Raw genomic sequence first — 20,023 nt, forward strand, 5'->3', positions numbered from 1 at the left:
TTTATCAGAAAGCTACAGCTTTCCCAGAGTCTACAAGGAAGTTTATAATGTCTAGAACGGAGACAGGAAAAGTCAAAAGAAATTGATGAGGAGTTTTGGGTTAACTAAGCAACAGTACCTGGTGTTAACACTGTGTTATTTGCCATTTAAGTTGTATTTTTCCCCCCATTTGTCAAGAATATCTTAATTCAGTTTATAGTATCTTTCAGCTCACTGAAATTTACATTTTCAAGGTAGTAAACTCTGTTGCGACATTTGTTTATGATTTTAGTTGTCCTTTCCATTCTGAAAATATTTTTGTTCTTTTCTAATATACTCATAATTTTGATCTTTATGTTTCTTGTTGAAATCAATCTGGAATTTAATTTTATTCATGGTCTAATGTGGGAAAATACTTTTCATCCGTGCTCTGCAAATGGATAGTCATTTTTTTTTTAAACAGATAGGAGTTTATTTTTCTTATGTCAAAAGGTCTAGGTTGTAGTTAGAGGAGGTTTTCCCCCCCAGCTTTATTGAGGTATAATTGACAAATAAAAATTGTATATATTTGAGGTGGATAACTTGATGCTTTGATATATGCGTCATTGTGAAATAATCACCACAAACTAATTAACATACCCATCACCTCTCAACCTCACGAAGTTATCATTTTCTTTCTAATTTCCTTTTTTTAGTGGTGAGAAGCCTTCACATCTACCTTCTTAGCAGATTTCAGGCACACCATACAGTATTGTTAGCTAGTCACATTGCTATACATTAGATCTCCAGAACTTCGTTTCTTACGTGATTGAAACTTTGCACCCCTTGACTAACATCTCCCGTTTTCTCCTCCCCTAGTGCATGTTAGTGAGATTACACAGTATTTGTCTTTCTGTGTCTGGTTTATTTCAGTCAGCATAATGTCCTCTGGGTTCCTCCATGTTGTTGCAAGTGGCAGAATTTCATTCGTTTTTAAGACTGAATAATATTTATATAATGTTTATATATATATATGACACTTTATCTACTCATCCGTCACTGGACATTTACATTGTTTCCGCATCTTGGCTATTGTGAAGAACCCCTCAGTGGACATTGGGTGTAGATATCTCTTGGAGATACTGATTTCATTTCCTGTGGATATATCCCCAGAACTGAGATTGTTGGATTACCTAGTGGTTCTATTTTTTAATTTTTTGAGGAACCTCCATACTAATGTCCATAATGGCTCTATCAGTTTACTCACCAACAATGCACAGTGTTGTTTTTTCTCCACATCCTCGCCAGCACTTTTTATCTTTTTGATAATAGCCATCCTAGCAGGTGTGAGGTGTTATCTCATTGTGGTTTTGATTTGCATTTCACTGATGGTTAATGGTGTTGAGCACCTTTCATATAGCTGTTGGCTATTTGTATGTCTTCTTTTCAGAAACGTTTATTCAGATCCTCTGTCCATATATATTTTCTGGTGGTGAAGAAGATTTGCCCTGGGCTAACATCTGTGCCAGTCTTCCTCTATTTTGTATGTGGGACGCCACCACAGCATGGCCTGATGAGCAGTATGTAGGTCCGTGCCCGGGATCCGAACCTGTGAACCCCAGGCTGCCAAAGCAGAGCATGTGAACTTAACCACTAGGCCACCAGACTGGTCCCCCTTTGTCCATTTTTTAAATAGGTTATTAGGTTTTTTGGCTATTGAGTTGTGTGAATTCCTTATGTATTTTACGTACTAACCTTTTGTCAGATAGAGAGTTTGCAAATATTCTCTCCCCTTCCATAGACTGCCATTTCACTCTTTTGGTTGTTTCCTTTGCTGTGCAGAAGCTTTTTAGTTTCATGCCATCTCATTTGTCTATTTTTGCTTTGGTTTCCTGTGCTTTTGGTGTCATATCAAAAAATCATTGCCCCAACCAATGTCAAGGCAATTTTTTCCTATGTTTTCTTCTAGTAGTTTTATAGTTTCAAGTCTTACTCCAGAGTCTTTAATCCATTTTGAATTGATCTTTGTATATGGTGTGAGATAAGGGTCCAGATTCATTCTTCTGCCATGGATGTCCAGTTCTCCAAAAATCATTTATTGAAGATACTGTCCTTTCCCCATTGTGTGTTCTTAGCATCCTTGTCAAAGATCACTTGCCAGTGGATGTGTGGATTTATTTCTGGGGTCTCGATTCTGTTCCGTTGGTCTGTATGTCTGTTTTTATGCCAGTACTATACTATTTTGATTGTTGTAGCTTGGTAATATATTTTGAAATCAGGAAGTGTGATACCACCAGCTTTGTTCTTTCTCAAGATTACTTTGGCTGTTCAGGGTCTTTGTGGCTCATTATGACTTTTGGGATTGTTTTCTCTATTTCTGTGATAAATGCCATTGGAATTCTAATAGGAATTGGATTGAATCTATGGATGGGATTAGGTAGTATAGGCATTTTAACTATATTAACCCTTCATTGTGTGAACATGAAATATCTTTCCATTTCTCTGTGTGTCTTCAATTTCTTTTATCAATATCTTATGGTTTTCAGTATATAGATCTTTTATATCCTTGGTTACATATATTCCTAAGTATTTTATTGTTTTTGATGCTATCATAAGTGGGATTGTTTTATTTCTTTTTCAGATCGTTCACTACTAGTGTATAGAAATGCAACCACTTTTGTATGTTGATTTTATATCCTGAAACTTTACTGAATTTGTTTATTAGTTCTAACAGTTTTTTGGTGGAGTCTTTAGGATTTTCTATATATAAGATCATACCATTGGCAAACAGATAATTTCACTTCTTCCTTTCTGATTTGGATGCCTTTTATTTCTTTTTCTTACCTAATTGCTCTGGCTAAGACTTCCAGTACCATGTTGGTTAGGAGTGGTAAGAGTGGACATCCTTGTTTTGTTCCTGATCTTAGAGGGAAAGCTCTCAACCTTTCACTGTTGAGTATAATGTTAGCTGTGGACTTGTCACAGATGGCCTTTATTATGTTGATGTATGTTCCTTCTGTATCCACTTTGTTGAGAGGTTTTCTTTTTTTTTTTGGTGAGGAAGATTTGCCCTGAGCTAATATCTGTTGCCAATTCTCCTTTTATTTGCTTGAGGAATATTACCCCTGAGGTAACATCTGTGCCAGTCTTCCTCTACTTTATATGTGGGATGCTTCCACAGCATGGCTGATGAGTGCAGTAAGTCCACACCCGGGATCAGAACCTACGAACTCGGGCCACCAAAGTGGAGCATGCAGAATTTTAACCACTGGCCATGGGGCCGGCCCCCCCAATCTTCCTGTTTTTCCTTGAGGAAGATTGTCGCTGAACTAACATCTGTGGCAGTCTTCTTCTATTTTGTATGTGGGACGCCACCACAGCATGGCTCGATGAGTGGTGCATAGGTCTGCACCCAGGATCTGAACCTGCAAATGCCAGGCTGCTGCAGTGGAGAGCACTAACTTAACCACTACGTCACGGGGCTGGCCCCTTGTTGAGAGTTTTTATCATGGAAGGATGTTGAATTTTATCAAATGCTTTTTCTGCGTCCCTTGGACTATCATATACCTTTTTTCTTTCATTTTGTTAATGTGGTGTATCACATTTATTGCTTTGTGGATGTTGAACCATCTTTGTATCTCCCACGGGTAAATCTCACTTGATCATGGCGTATGATCCTTTTAAAGTGTTGTTGAACTTGCTTTGCTAGTATTTGGTTGAGAATTTCTGCATCTGTGCTCTTCAGGGATATTGGCCTGTAGTTTTCTTTTCTTGTGGTGTCTTTGGCTTTGAGTTCGCCGTTTTTTCTTGTGCTTTGTCAAGTCTGCTCTTGAAGCTATCTATCATGATTTCAATTCATTGTATTCTTTAACTCCAGAATTTGTTTGGTTCTTTTTGGTGGTTTTTGTCACTTTGTTGAACTGCTTGTATTGTTTTCCTGATTTTGTTGAGTTGTCTGTGTTCTCTTGTAGCTTGCCAAGCATCTTTAAAACAATTATTCTGGGGGGCTGGCCCAGTGGCATAGAGGTTAAGTTCACATGCTCCACTTCGGCGCCTGGGGTTTGCAGGTTCAGATCCTGGGCACGGACCTCACATTGCTTGTCAGGCTACATTGTGGGGGCATCTCACATAAAATAGAGGAAGATTGGCAGAGATCTTAGCTCAGTGACAATCTTCCTCAGGCAAAATGAGGAAGACTGGCAACAAAAGTTAGCTCAGGGCCAATCTTCTTCACAAAAAAATAAATAAGTAAAAAATTTAAAAATTAAAAAAACCCCAATTTTTCTGAATTCTTTGTCAGGGGGATCATAGGTCCCTATTTCTTTGGGGTCGGTTATTGGAAATACATTGTCTTCTTTTGGTGGTGTTATCTTCCTTGAGTTTTCATATGCCTTGTAGCTTTGCCTCGGTGTCTGGATTTGAATGATTCGTCACTTCTTTTGGACTTTAAATGGGGAAAGACCTTCACCTACAGATAGGCGCATGGGTACTGACTGAGCAGGATGTGCTGTTGTGCCGGTTCTGGCGGCACAGCTCCACCTCTGGGGGGTGCAGCAGCAGCAGCTGTGGCTCCAGGAGGGGACAGCAGCACGGACTCCAGACGGCTTCACTAGCTGGAGTCAGCATTGGTGTCGGCCAAGCCTGCAGGGGTCCTCAGCAGGGAAGGCTGCAGGTGTCTGCAGTGGTGACAAGGGCTGCCAAAATCCTCAGTGGTGAAGTCTGCTGGAGTCTTCCTGCTCTCCTTTTCTCCCGTGGGGAGGAAGTTGTGGCCAAGGGGATCCTTCTTGGTCTTGAGCTGTGTCAGCTTAGGGGATGAGATGATGCAAGTGAAATGCTTTTTACACTTTTCTATTTGGCCACCTCGGTTTTTGTGCTCCGCTGGGTTGCCGCAGTTTCTTAATTGTACTCCAGCGTTGTCTCAGAGCTATGTTTGTTGATAGGTAGTTGTGATATCATTGTTTTTGGCGGGGGACCTCTTAGTCCACCATCTTACTAATATTACTTTCTGGATAGTGAGTTGTCTCAATATCATAATCAGACTTTCCATCTGTTTCACTATTGTCTATTCTGTCCACTTATTCCTCTCTCTACCAAAACCGTATTCTGTTAATGACTAGAGCTTGTTTGTTTATGCTGAGGTCCAGGGTGGCAGATACTTTTGCCCCATCCTCTCTCCTCCTAACGCCAGATTTTTGTTTTTGCATATTCTCTAATGTTTTCTTCTCTAGATAAATTTTATAGGCAGTTTGTTAAGTTGCATTTAAACATCACGTTGGAATTTTTCATGGAATTGCGTTGAAATAGAGTAATCAATAAAATAAGTAAAAGAAATGAAATAAAAGAGTGATACTTAAACTTTTAAGTGTTTAATGTACTTCAGTAAAATTGCGTAATTTTGGCGGGCCGGTCCGGTGGTGCAGTGGTCAAGTGCTCACATTCTGCTTCGGCGGCCCGGGGTTCACCAGTTCGGATCCCGGGTGTGGACATGGCACTGCTTGGCATGCCATGCTATGGTAGGTGTCCCACATATAAAGTAGAGGAAGATGGGCACAGATGTTAGCTCAGGGCCAGTCTTCCTCAGCAAAAAGCGGAGGATTGGCAGTGGATGTTAGCTCAGGGCTAATCTTCCTCAAAAAAACAAAATTATGTAATTATCTTCACATCTTGTGCATTTTTTGTTATATTTATAAATAGCTGTTTCATACTAACAGCCATCATAAAATTAGAATCTTTTCCCATTCCTATTGGTGTTGAGGAGAGCTACTGACTTTTGTTTGCCATTGACCACCTTCCTAACGTTCTTATTAATTAAAAAAATTATGTCAATTTTAGCAAAGTTGTGTTTCTTAGGTCGGGGATTAAAACACATGCAAGTAATGATAATTGTGGTTTTCTTTATCATTTTACGTTTCCTCAGTTTGTTCTTTTTGACAGTGCAATGTCTAAGATATCTCAAACGATTTTGAATAATAAAATGATAATACACTTTTTGATTTAATCCTTTATTTTTATTGGCCTATAATGTTTCACTTCTAAGTGTTGATGTTTGCAATAGATTTCTGCTAGATACCCTTCATCAGATGAAATCACATCTCCTACTTCTAACTTACTGTGAGATTTCTTTGGGAATTTAGGTAAGTATTTACCAAAATTATTATTGTGTGTAGTGAGGTTGTCATATGTGATTTCTCCTTTATTTCATGAAGGTAGTTAATTTTGGAAATCCTATTGATGAACCATTATAGCCTTTCTGGGAAAACTCTCCTTGGTCCTGTTGTGTTATTGGTGTAGACACTGCTAGATGAAGACCACTAATCTTTGTTCTAAATTTTGGTGTTCGTGTTTCTATATTATTGGTTTGTTCTTTTGAGGATCTCTGTTTCTGGTGAAGTACAGTTTGGTTTGGTTTTGTTGTCACTTTTACGTTTGTCTTTGAGAATGATCTGGAAAGCTTTCCATCTTTTCCGATGTTCTAAAATAGTCACAATAAAGTACAGGTTATTTGTTGTTAGAATGTTAGTAGAACTCACGCGTAAAACTCTCTGGGTCTGGTGGTTTGGGAGGGTTAGCCATCTTGCGAACTTTTAATTTTTTTTAAATTTCTCTTTGCTTTTAAAAAAACCCTTAATAATAACCTATTTAATTTAAATGTTCAGATTGATAGAGACAAATTTATGTATAGTATAAAGCTCCCTCACATTTGTAGTTCTGCACCCTTTATCATTCATAAAGTTGTTATTTGTGTTCTGCTCCTTGTTCAGTCTTGCTAAGAGTTTATTTTATTGCTTTTTTTACAGAGCTAGCTTTTAGCTTTATTGCTACAGTCTTCTATTTTTCTTTTCTTTTCTATGTCATTTGTTCTTGGTTTTATCTCTATTCATTCCTTCTTTTTACTTTCTGCAGCTTTTTTATTGTTGTTTGTTGTTCTTTTCCAGCTTTCTGAGTTGAACATTTAGTTCATTTGTCTTCAATCTTCCTTGTTTTCTAATATAAGCGTTTAAAGTTATGCATTTTCCCCAGAGTGGTGCTACATTCCATAATTTAAAGATGTAGTGTTTTAGCTGTTCACTTCTAAATGGGTTCTAATTTTAGTTTTGAATTTCTATTTAACCCAAGTGTTATTTAGAAAACAATTTTAAGTCTAAAAATTCATAGTCTTGTGATATTCTTATTTATTTCTGTTTTTGCCCATCTGGTTGTTAATAATTTCTAAATTTACCACATTAATTCCTCTAGGCACCTTTGAAAATTTTGGCCGTTTTTGAATTTGAGATTTTGTTTACGGCCTAATGAAAACATTGAGATTTGGGGTGAATTTATATTCAAGGGATTTATATCCTGTGGGTACAAAATATATGCATAACTGCAGACCTGTGTATTTACATATATCTCAGTATATGTGTGAACGTTTCCCTGTTACTCAGTCTTGTTAATTGTCGTCCCTGATAATCCTTTCTGTAGTTTTGTTTTGCTCTGTGAATATCTGAGCGGGAAATGCGTTGCTCTCTCCTTGGAATTCTGAATGATTTGGGTATATTTATTTTGAAGTTCTGTTGTTTGGTGCATAACCTTTCATAACTTCTATAGCTTCTTAACTGATCAGCTTTTACTAGTAAAATATCCTCCCCTGTCCCTTATAATGTCTTTCACCTTTAATTCTACTTTTTTCTGATATTTAAATTACTAATTCCATTTTCTTTTTTCTCCACATTTGACTGACATTTTGCCCTTTTATTTCGTTTTCAATCTTTTGTGAGTTACCTCTTCCAGGAGCGTGTCTTGTAATGAGCATACAGATAATTTTTTTTTTTTTTAACTCTCATTTGTGGCATCAGCAGTTTGACAATTCTCTATGGGCTGAAGCATCCTCACATATTGACTGCCTTGACAAATTCTACTCTGCCTTTGAGATAAAGTTCAAATATCAACTCCTTTATGAAACCTTCCCAGGAACTCCTAGCCCTGAAAAGAAGTGGATCTCTCCTCTCTCTTTCTAAGTCCTTTTATGACATCTAAATTCTAGCTCTTAGCACTTGATGTTTTAAGTATCTATTCAACTTACTTTCTCTAGGATTCATGAGAAAGAAAACCAGATTCTTATTTCTTTGCTGCTTTAATCTTCCTGCTCCCATGACCCCCCCCCCAAAAATTCCTACTGCTCTTCTAGGTTCTGCAGCCCCCTGCAGAGACCCTGGGGTCTCCTGAGTATTCAGGTTATGTCAGCTGCATGCAGAAGCATTGCAAAGTGAAGAAAGAGAAGAGTATTTCAGATAGGGTCACAATGGCAGGAAAGCACTGGCCCTGTTTACAACTTTACTAGAAGGTCATTGTGGCTGGAAACTATTCTGCACTGAGGAGGGAGCAGGAGGTGGTGGTAGGCGAGGATGGAAATATTATGTGGAAATATTATTTTCCTGCAAAGGGAGACACTGAGTCTATCGGTCCATTCCAAAGTCTTTGGGACCCAAGTTGGACTTTATACCTAATAATTTCCCATTTTGCTCCTAGAGTTTAACAGCTGGACTCATAAAGAGTGGAACTTAGCTTGGAGAAATCACTCAAGGAAACATTTGCAAGAAAACTGAGGCAGAGCCAAGGATTGTGGCACTGACAATTAAGGCAGCACATTCCCATTTTTCTGCCCTTTCCCTACTAATAGTTGATTCTGTTGGGGATTGTATTCTGTGCTTGCTTTTCCCCACAGATATCTGGCAGGTTGGGCACCGTGGCCAGTTTGTTTTATTTTGTGTTATTTGCCCATTGTACCTGATTCTGTGGAGGAGGGCAAATTGCAAATGTCTGTCCTCACTGTTTCCCATTGATCCTGTCTCTATGAGCATTGACGCTTATGTGGTATTACAGAGTGGACTGTATGAGTAAAGAGCCTCCCATTTGCCCTCTGCCACAGAGAGCCAGCATCGGTTGTCTCCGTTGCATGCCCACTCCTGCCATCATGTGACCTTCTCTTTCTTCCAGAATTATTCCCATGACTCTTCTCTTCTGTGGCTACTCTTGAGACCGCCCCCTTGCCCCCACATTCTAGTGGCCAGAGGTAGCTAAAGCCCAGGTTCCTCTGAAAGAAAGCTTTGGGGCGTAGCTGGCAGTCACAGTTAGAGGACTTGGGTAGATAATCTCTGTTGATTAAACAGAGGGGAGTGGATCAAGTGGGAGGACTATGGGGCATGCGTAGGCAGGTCAAGAGCTAGAGTGTTTGAAATACTCATGCTAGACCTAGTAAAGAGCCAAGAATTTATCACATGTTGGCACTACATCCAAAAGGTACCATTTAGTTCGATTTTGATGGTGACCCATGATCTCTTAATAAGAAATACCTATCAACACTTTAGAAAAGTTATTAATGGGTCTGGCCATGATATAATAACAATGATGGATAGTTAGGGACTGTGTGCCACATGTTCTGGTCTGTGCATTTTATACACTCACTCATTAATCATCACCGACAGTAGTGTCAGGTGGGTTCTGTGTTATCTGACTTTATAGATGAGGAAGGCGACATTTTGGGGAGGTTAGGGGACTCATCCGAAGTCAGGTGAGGAGGTGATGGAGCTGGGATTTGAATCAATGTACTCAAGTCAGATGGCTCGAAAGGAGAAGAGCATCAGGACCTCTCATGACATACAGACTCTTACTTTCCCTTAGTCTGACTTGTTTCTCGTTGAATCCTCTTTGTCTGTCTTGTTTCTGATTCCTTTCCCTCTGAAAGTCCTTAAGTATTCCTGAAACTCTGGCCTTCACTTCTTATTCTACCAATTCTCTCTGAAGTACTTCTTCTCTGCTCACCTCTCTCTCTCTATATTGACTATTCCATATTGATATCCACAGCCTAGACCTTTCCCCCAACCTTAGTGCCACACGTATGCTGGGCACCTGTGTTTACATGACCCACAAAGCCTCAACTCAACATTTTGGTAACTGTCTTTATGAATTAAGTCTCTTAGTTAGAAATGTGAAATTCTTGCTAGATGCCCCCCACTCCCTACCACCCCAAGACATACACACATCACAAAGACAGCAAATGCATTCTCTACCTAACACCCCCTTCGAGTCCATTTTCCACAGCAAAGCTGGAATGAATTTTATTTTTAAAACAATTAAAGCAGATGTTGTCACTCCCTATTTAAAGCCCTTTACTAGTCTCCATCACTTTTAAGATAATATCGATGATTTACATAGAACATATTAATTTGTTGAGCATTGATTCACTGAATCTTCACAACTCTGTGAAGTATGTTATTATTCACGTTATATAGATAAGGAAATGGAGACACAGAGATGGTCAGTTGTTTTCCCAGGGTCATAAAGATAGTCAGTGATGGAGCACAGATTCAAATCCAGAAAGTGTAAGTCCAGAAGCCTATCTTAGCTATTAGCCTTTGCGGTTGATCTCCTTCTCATGGCACATCCCACATGGCCCTGTCACTGTACAAAGATGAGGTTCTCTGCCCGATGTGCATAAAAAGCCGATTATTATGGCATCAGCTTTTGAGAAAAGAAAATGCTTTATTGTGAGGTCGACCAGCAAGGAGACAGGAGGCAGAGCTCTCAAATATGTCTCCCCAGTCCAGGTCTTGGGGCAAGGAACATGGGATAAAAGGGCAGGGTGGTCTGAAATGCAGAGATAGGTGATTGGAGGTGAGGAGAAGTGAGGTAATTGACCATCTGCACAAGCATAGTCAAGCTTCATGGCTCTTCCTAGGACGCATGTTCACAAAATGATGGCGTTAGCACCATCTGAGGGTGGAGTCATCGCCTGACATCACCTGACATCAAAAGCTCACCGATTGGGCATTCACGCAGACCCAGTTGCTGGGTGGGTGGTCTCAAGTGGCCTGAACTGGACAAGGAGTCCACTCTCAGTTCCTGAAAAGCGACTCTTACTCTGTTGATAAGATGGGGTCAGTTCAATCTGCTTCTAGTGGGCCCATGGTTAAAATCCCACTTGAGATATTCAGACTTCTCCTGCTTTTTATTGGCCAAGGTGACTGGCAGACTGGATCCTGGAGAGAGGAGACATGGGTCAGAGACCCCAGCCAGTCAGCAAGCCAGCCTGTAGACATAGAGTGGGAGCAAGAAATAAACCCCAGCTCTTCAAGGAGTTGTTGTTGTTGATGATGATGATGATGATGATGATGATGATGATGATGATGTCTATGCTAACATACTGGCACATTTTGTGAATGCATGGATTTTGGTGAATAAAAGACTGAGATGGTTCATATTCCACAATGTGAAAACGAAGAATAGGCCTACATATCATCCGTAAAAGTGATATATTGCTTTGGACAGAAATCTCTGCTCATCATCAGGGACAGAATTAAGAAGAAATGCACATTATCTGTTATGTGCTAGGTATTTTGCAGTGTGAGGAGAAGGATAACATGATCATTGGGCAATACCAAAGACAGCAGTTCAGATAGGAATGGAAGGGTCAGATCACAACAAACTTGTCTTTAACAACAGATTCCACATCTGAGCTGTATTAATTACATCAAAATAGCTCATTCCCACCATCCCTTTATTTTTAAGAAATTCTGTGTTTTTGTAGGACTGACTATAATTATCATTTTGTGAGGTATGTGATGAGTAAACAGTATTGCATTAGAGTTCTCAATAGGGGAAAAACCATCAAATCAAAGGCTATACCTGTAGATCTGGGAATATGTCAGAATCATTTAGTTCTGCTTGGGGCTGATTTTATGAGGCAGAACAACACAGGATGTGATTTTAGTCTAAATATTTGGATGGCCCTCAAAACATCAGCCTTTGCTCTTTGAGTACAGTTTGAAGGTCCAAAAGCACTCTCATTTGTGGCTTCTTTTAATTTTATTTCTTAAATTATCATACAGTAAAAAAATCACCTTTCTCTTAGTATAAAGTTCTATGAATTTTAACACATATCTAGAGTCACGTGACCACCACGACAATCAGGATTCAGCCAACAGTCCATCACCCCTGGAAAACTCTCTTGTGCGGCCTCTTTATAATCATAGCCTCCCCCACTCCTACCCCTTGGCACCTGCTGATCTGTTCTCCATCCTGTAGTTCAGTCTTTTTGAGAATATCATGTAAATGGGATGATACCATATGTAACCTTTTGAGAGTAGTGTCTTTCACTTAGCATAATGTCTTTGGGACCCATCCGGGTCTTTGTTTGCACATCCCAGTACCTCCAAATGTGACCTTTTTTGGCAATAGGATCATGGCAGATGTAATTAGTTAAGATGAGGTCATAGTAGAATAGGATGGGTCCTTAATCGCATGTGACTGGTGTCCTAGAGAGACACAGAGAGTAGAATGCTGTGTGAAGGCACAGAGACAAACAGGGAGAAGACAGCCATCTGAAGACAGAGGCAGAGATGGAAGTGATGCTGCCACAAGCCAAGGAACTCTGGGGGCCACCAGAAGCTGGGAAGAGACAAGGAAGGCTTCCTCCCCTGCAGGCTTCAGGGGAGCCTGGCCCTGTGATGTCTGAGTTTAGACTTGTGGGCTCCAGAACTGCGAGATGCTAATTTCTGCTGCTCTGAGCCATCAAGTCTGTGGTACTGTGTTACTGCAGCCCTGGGGAAAAATGTGACTTTTTGAACTGCTAAATCTTCCTCCAAATTTCTGTCAGCTAAGGTTATAAGTAACAGAAGATCAGCCTAGAAAACATAAGGACAAATACAGTGGAAGAATATGGGGTGGCTCATGGGATTAAAGGTCGCATTGAAAAAAAGGTGGCAGAAAGAATGGGAACCCAACCAGTTCTGGGCCTGGTACAGGAACCCATTGCCAGTCTCTTCTTGGTACTTTTAAAATAACTCCGCTCCCACTGTTTGAGACTCAAATCCATTTTCCTGATTATTAGTAAACTTGAACATGCCTTCGCATATTTATCTGCTGTTTATATTTCTTCTTTTCTGCATTTTCTGTGTATATTCCCCCATTAAAAAAAATGAGTAATCTTTCTTTTTTCTTTTAAAAATCTCTTTTAGGCGTTCTTGAAATATTCTGGATTTAAATCCTATTTCAATCATATATGATGCAAATAATTTCTACTAGAATGTTAGTTGTCTTGGACTGACCTTGTAACTTTCTTTACAGTTTTTTATCAAACAGATGTTTCAAATTAATCACAAAGTCAAGCGAATCAATTTTTCCCCTTGATTGATTCTTTCTTTTGCTTATTGCTTAATATTGCCCCATCCCAAGATTATAAAAGTATTATCCTATATTATCCTCTAATCTAATTTTTAATGTCCAAGTCTAATTCATCTGGAGTTTAATTACACGTGTGCAATGTGTAGGATGGATATAATTTAAAATTTCCCAAATACATAGTCAGTTATGTCAAACCTAGTTTTTGAAGTCAGTTCTCTCAGCCTTCTCTGGTTTTCAGCGCCACCTTCATGGTATATAAACTTTCCTTCAAGTCACAATTCTATTTCTGGACTCTCTTTTTTTTTTGAGGAAGATTAGCCCTGAGCTGACTACTGCCAATCCTCCTCTTTTTGCTGAGGAAGACTGGCCCGGAGCTAACATCCATGCCCATCTTCCTCTGCTTTATATGTGGGACACCTGCCACAGCATGGCTTGTCAAGTGGTGCCACATCCGCACCCGGGATCTGAACTGGCAAACCCCGGGCCACCAAAGCGGAACGTGTGCACTTAACCACTGCGCCACTGGGCCGGCCCCTCTGGGCTCTCTTCTGTTCTGCAAATCTATTATCTGTTCTTATATGAAGAACGCACTCATTAAATGACTTTAATTTCCTAACATTTTTTGATAGCAGATAGAACACATATCCCTCATTGTTTTTTTACAGAATTTTTATGATTTTAAAAAATATTTAAAAATAGCTTGCTAATATTGATAAAAATATGGTTGAGAATTTAATTTATAGAGCACTGAATTTATAGATACTTCTAGGAGGAGATTTTAAGTATTTGCCTTACTGAGTTATTCAGATCTTCTTTAAGATACTTCCATAAAATTATATAATTTACTTTATTTTCATCCTGTTTTTTTCCTGTGTATCTCATTTGTTTGAAGAAGACATATCTTTTCATTAATCATTTTAATTCACTGCTGTTTTTGTACAGAACAGGAAACTACTTTTGTGTGTTTATAAAGTATCTGACCACCTAACTAGATTGAATTATTAGTTTGAATGGTTTTTCAATTGATTTTCTTCCTTTTGCCATGTAGTCAATATCGACACAAATAATCCATAGTCGATCTATAAATCAAAATTGGGGTGAGTTTGTTATGTGCCAGGTTTGAGGACTATAGCCTGGGGCCTTCCTTTCCCAAAGGAGGATAGGCACCAAAGAAGTGGGGTGTAGAGAGTGGTTATATACCATCTTGGAACAAAGAGCAATCATCACATACGACAGGAATATCTCTTTCATTACTGTCACGAGATACTTAGCTGGCGCAGCAGGTCAGTGTCCCTAGTTCAGTGGTCACAAAGTGAGCACAGCAGATTGGTAATTAATCCTTAGTTCCCAGGAAGAGATGCTTATCCTTAAGGAAATGCAGATACGGGGGGAAGCCACCTCCCTCTCTTTAAGGGCATCATTCTTGTCTTTGGGACATAGTAAATGTCTAAAGCAGGTGTACAATGCATCCTCAACAGGCCACATCAGGCCCTTTTGGAAAAACAAGGTCAGGCTGAATTAATTTTAAGCCAGATAGCTTCCTCATATATTCCAGTGTATCTATTACTTTTCATTTATTTATCATCAATCTTATCTTCCACTAATAATGACTGTTTCACCTTTACTTTTCCAATATTTCATTTCCTTTACATGTCTTATTGCATTCATTCAAAGTCTAGAATAACGTTATATAGTAAATGTGATATCAGGAATTTTGTCTTTTCTGACTTCATTGAGAATATGTTTTATGTTGGCATTTATTTTAGATTTTTGGTACATACACTTTCTTGAGTTGGGAAGTAATTTTCCAAGAGTTTCCGTAAAAAGAAAACAAAGGCTGAAATTTATGAAATGCTTTTCCAATATCTACTCAAATAATCAAATAAATTTGTTCTTAATCTGTAATGTAGTAAATTATATGACAAGAAATCCTAAAGTTGATCAATTCTTATACTCTTTGCCTCTTAACAGGTCTTGTAATTTTTTGTTGAAAGCTGGTCGTGATGTATCGAGTAATAGCAACTGAAGTAAAGAGACCTTGAGTGTGAAGTATTCTGTGAACCTGGATATGGGCTGGGCTGTGTTGAATATTTGCTGTAGCCGTAGCTGCCAGGGCGTGAGGGAATGCCCTTTCCCCAGGTGGGATAGAGGTCAGATACAGTCTCATCTCCTGGAGAGTAGTCCTTTCTTAGGGAGAATGCTCTGGAAATATTCTATGAGGGTAACTTTTCTGCTGCCCTGTCCCCCAGAGCCATTCCTCCACTCTTCACTGTGAGAACCTGATGGGGTTCCCTGTGGTATAATAAAAAAGAAATATTTGCTCTTTTGTCCCCAGTTCCTGGCACAGAGCTCCTAAAATCCTTGCAATTTTCTATCTTCTATGTACTAATGAGATGACCCCTGGCAGGGGGCCTCTAGATAGCTTCAGGATGGGGGCTGGTCACCAGAAAGAACAAGTCATGATTAGAGGGTTGGAACTTTCAGCCCCAACCCCCCAACCTCCAGGGAGAGAAGAGGAGCTGGAGATTAAGCGTTGAGTTCAGTCCCCAGTGGCCACTGATGCCTATGTAATGAAATCTGCACAAAAACCCCTAAACTAAATGGAGTTCAGAGAGCTTTTGGATTACTGAACACCTTGATGCACTGAGAGGTGTCACACCCAGAGAGGGCATGGAAAATATGCTGTACCCCCAACCCCGGTACTTTGCCCTACACCGCTCTTCCATTTGGCTGTTCCTGAGTTGTAACTTTATGCTAAACTGGTAAACATATGTAAAGTGTTTTCCTGAGTTCTGTGAATTGCTCTAGCAAATTATTGACCCTAAGGGGGTGGTCATGGGAACTCCCAAATTTGTAATCAACTGGGCAAAAGTGTGGGTAGCTGGGCACCCATTTGTGGCTGGCATCTGGCGTGGGGCACAGTTTTGTTGGACTGAGCCCCTTCACCTGTGGGGCTGTGCTAACTCTGGGTAGTTAGTACCAAAAATGAATTGAATCGTTGGACACCCAGTTGATGTCAGACAATCAGAGATGCCCTAAGATTGGGGCCTCCAGAAGTTTCTCGCTCTCGCATTAGTTCACACCTGGCCTCCAGCAGTTTGTCAAAATGACCATCTAAGTGTTCCTGTAGTCTGTGGCTGTAGGTAAGCAGATCTCAGCTGTAATTCTCTGTCTTCAATTGTTTGTCCAGATTACAACAATGTGGAGGTTTGCCCTGTGACTTCAGTTCTCTGATGGATCCAAAAAAAGTCATTGACTTGCCATTTGTTCACTTTTTTCTTGTTGGAAGGATGGGAGTGACAGCTTCCAAGCTCTTTACATGCTGCAACTGAAACCAGAAGTCTCCTTCTATTGTTTGAGTAAGCCCTACTTGGCCAAGATATGGTATTCTTTTCATATACTTCTTGATAGGATTGGGTCATAGTTTGCTTCTGTGTCTATGGAGGGACTCGGCTGTAGGTTTTCATTGGTGTATGTGTCGTGTTCGTACAGCTTTGCCATCAGGATTCACAGAACAAGCTGAGAGACTTTCTGCCTTTTTAGTTTTAGGGCTTTTCATTGTATCTTAAAGGTTTGGCAGAACTATCTGTGAAAAGCTTGGGTTTGTGTCTTCTTCGTTTATTCATATTTTTCTCTTTTTACTTTCACTTTTTGCTCTGATGAATGCACACAAGCGTACATACATACACATGCATACTCAGACATATATATATATATAAAATTCTCTATAAAATGAATCAGCATGAAAACGTTTTGTCATGGAATTTTTAATTTACATGTAATCTTTATTTCTCCTTTTTTGCTAATTTTTTCCTTTACTTTGTCTCCACTTTTCTTTCCAACACATCCCACGACCCTCACTCTATAACCAAAGCTCACAGCCTGTGTAGCTTTCTGCAGCCTTCTCTATGCTCATAAAATTATACAAATGCACATGCATGCATGCACACACTCACATCCACGCACGATCACATGTGCACAGGGAATTATTTTAATTATTGTTTTTCAAAAATCCAAATACCCATAAATATACTTCTCTGCATCCTGCCTTTTTCACTGTCAACAAATTCTGCAGATTGCTCCAAACCAGCTGATAAGAATCTAGCTCATTGTTTTTATGACTACAGAGTTTTCCATGGTAGGGCATTCACTTTGTCACCCGCCTTTTTGCTTCTATACGTGATTCTGCATTAACAACCTTAATGCATATCTTGTGCACGGGTGCTTTTATTTCCATCTGACGGACTCCCAGGAGGGGGATTTCTGAGTTGAAAGGTATGTGTGTTTTTAATTTTAATAGCTATTTCCAAATGGCTTTCACTGGTACCTCGTGTAGAGTAGTTTTTTGACAGCATTTCCAATTTATTCAATGGCTGTTAGTCTACTCGAGTTTTCTACCTCTTCTTGAGTCAGTTTCAGTAAATTATATTTTCTCAAGAAGTCATTCATTTTGCATGGATTTTCAAGATTGGTGGTATAAATTTTACATAGTGCTCTCATATAATTTAAAAAAATTCTTCACATCTGTAGAGCTTTGAACATTTTGTCTTCTCTCTTTTTTGTCTAGCAGCTCTCAATGTAATTCCACAGTTTTTTTTACTTGAAAATAGCCCAGGGGTTTGCAACTTTTTGTATTTATTTATTTTAGATTTGAACTTGTAACCACCCTTTCCTTTGTAGCCCTCATTTCCTGCAAGATGGGAATTACTCCAACATTCTCCCTCCAGATCTGGCACACTTCCTTGCCTTTTTGAACTTATTCTTTAAAAAATGCTTTTTGTCATTTCTTGGAATTTTGGAGGGAGAATGTGGACACTTGTTTTAAAATCACATAGAAATTCAATGTTCTGTATGTGTACTTCTAATGGACCAGCAGTTTTAATGAAAGTATGTTTGGAAAGACAGAAAGTACAGATACAACACAATTCTTGGCGAATCTCTAAAGAGGACAGTGGCAAAAAAACCTAAATGAGGGCAAACTCTCTCAAGCTGTTTCACATGGATTATCTTATTTACTTCTCACGGCTGTGCTGTCAGTTAACTATATAATCATGTCTATTTTATAGTTGAGAAAACTGAGGCTCAGAGAGGTAGGGAATTCGCCTTGTAAATCAGAGTCAGGATTCAAAACCAGTTTTTCTTTTCTGCTCTGCCCAGTGCTTCCTCTAAACAGCCAAGTTGTTTTATTTCTCTAACATTTCATCAACCTGCAAAATAACAAGACTGAACTAGCTGGTTTCTGTTGTGAATATCTCCCTCAGGGCTGCCCATAATTTTTGAGCACTACATTTTGAGAGTACCCCATAGTATAAATCTTGCCTTTTCCAGGTAGAATTACAAAAACAAAACAAAACCAAAAACTTGCACACACCCACGTCTCCAGCCTACCTTACTGTTAGGATGCAGATGTGATTTCAGTGCTGTTATCAGATGCACCTGTGTGAGACATTGCTTTGAACTGAGCTGGAGCGTCGTTCTCTAGCATAGATGAGAGCAGCAGCAGTGAGGTCCTGGCATCTGTCCCTGCGGTGTGGCTCTTGACCCCAGAGTTCCCTGACAGCAGCAGCTACATCGGTGATCCAGTTCTGTTGTGTGGTTCTGTGAGCTCAACTTAGAGTCTATTTCTTAAGGTGTCCCAGTGATTCTGTGAGCCATGTACTTACAGAAACCAGAGTAGATCCTGTTATTTACAAACGAAACCCCTGACCAATAAATAAAGCCTATTAGTATTGTAATGTTTTACCACTTAAATTGCTGGTGGGCATGAAAACTTATTTATTTGTCATTAACATTTTCATTATAAAACAAAACATACATGAAAAAGTGCACCAAAAGGTATAATGAATAATAACGCAACAGTCACATACCCACCACTGAGATCAGGGAGGGAATGTAGCCAGCATCTCAGAAATCCTCTGGATGCCCCCACAAATAGCCTCATCAAGATCACGTGACCTTCCCTTTCTCTGGGGAAGAAAAAAACTTATGTAAAGTTATAGTAGTTGATTCCTTGCTTTCTTTTTAATTTTACCACCTGTAATTTTACCATCCCTAAACAATAGTGTTTTGCCAGTTTGTGAAATTTACATGAGTGAAATTTACTAGATGTGTTACTTTATGTCTTGCTAATTTCACTCAACATTATGTTTGTAAGAGTCACAAATGTTTGTGTATAGCTGTAGTTTGTTCATTTTCAGCTTTGCTGTTGTTCCATTGTATAACTACACCGCTTAGTACTGATAGACATTTGTGTTGTTTCCTGTTTATGACAGTTATGAATGAGATAGTTGAAGTGAAAAAAGTCTCCACCTCTGCTCCTCACACAGAACACCTCTCTGACAAGACGTGTGGGGTTCTTCTCATATGAAGCGGTTCTCCAGGTCTCTGTGGACGCCAACTGGGTGTCTATAATTCAATTCAGTTCTGGCACCATCTACCTGGAATTAGTGTCAGATCACACAAGTTAAGGGCTCAGTCCCACAACACTGCCCCTCCTTTAGACACCAATCACAAGTCCCAGGTTGTCACCTGTACTTTGACTGACCTGCTATAAATCAGACTTCCCACACTCCCCTCTTTGGGTTTGATAATTTGCTAGAACAGCTCACAGAACTTAGGGACATACTTACATTTACCGGTTCATTATATAGTAAAGGATATGGTAAGGGATGAACAATCATATGAAGAGATACCTAGGGCAAGGTCCAGAGGGTTCTAAGCACAGGAGCTTCTGTCTTTGTGGAGTTGGGGTACGCCAGCCTCCTGGCATGTGGATGTGTTTACCATCCCAGAAGCTCTCTAAACCCCGTAGTTCAGGGATTTTATAGAGGCTTCATCACGTGGGTATGGTCAGTTGACTCAATCTCCAGCCCGTCTGCCCTCCCTGGAGATGGGAGCTGACTGT

At 39.6% G+C, this 20,023-nt stretch overlaps 1 protein-coding gene across 1 annotated transcript in view; it reads left to right on the top strand.

The window, feature by feature from the left end:
• The window catches only part of HS3ST4 (heparan sulfate-glucosamine 3-sulfotransferase 4), a 234,364-nt gene that overhangs the window by 56,588 nt on the left and 157,753 nt on the right, over window positions 1–20,023 (top strand). The window lies entirely within an intron of this gene.

This window comes from Equus quagga, chromosome 7 (assembly GCF_021613505.1).
Source record: "Equus quagga isolate Etosha38 chromosome 7, UCLA_HA_Equagga_1.0, whole genome shotgun sequence".
Taxonomy (NCBI): Eukaryota; Metazoa; Chordata; class Mammalia; order Perissodactyla; family Equidae; genus Equus; species Equus quagga.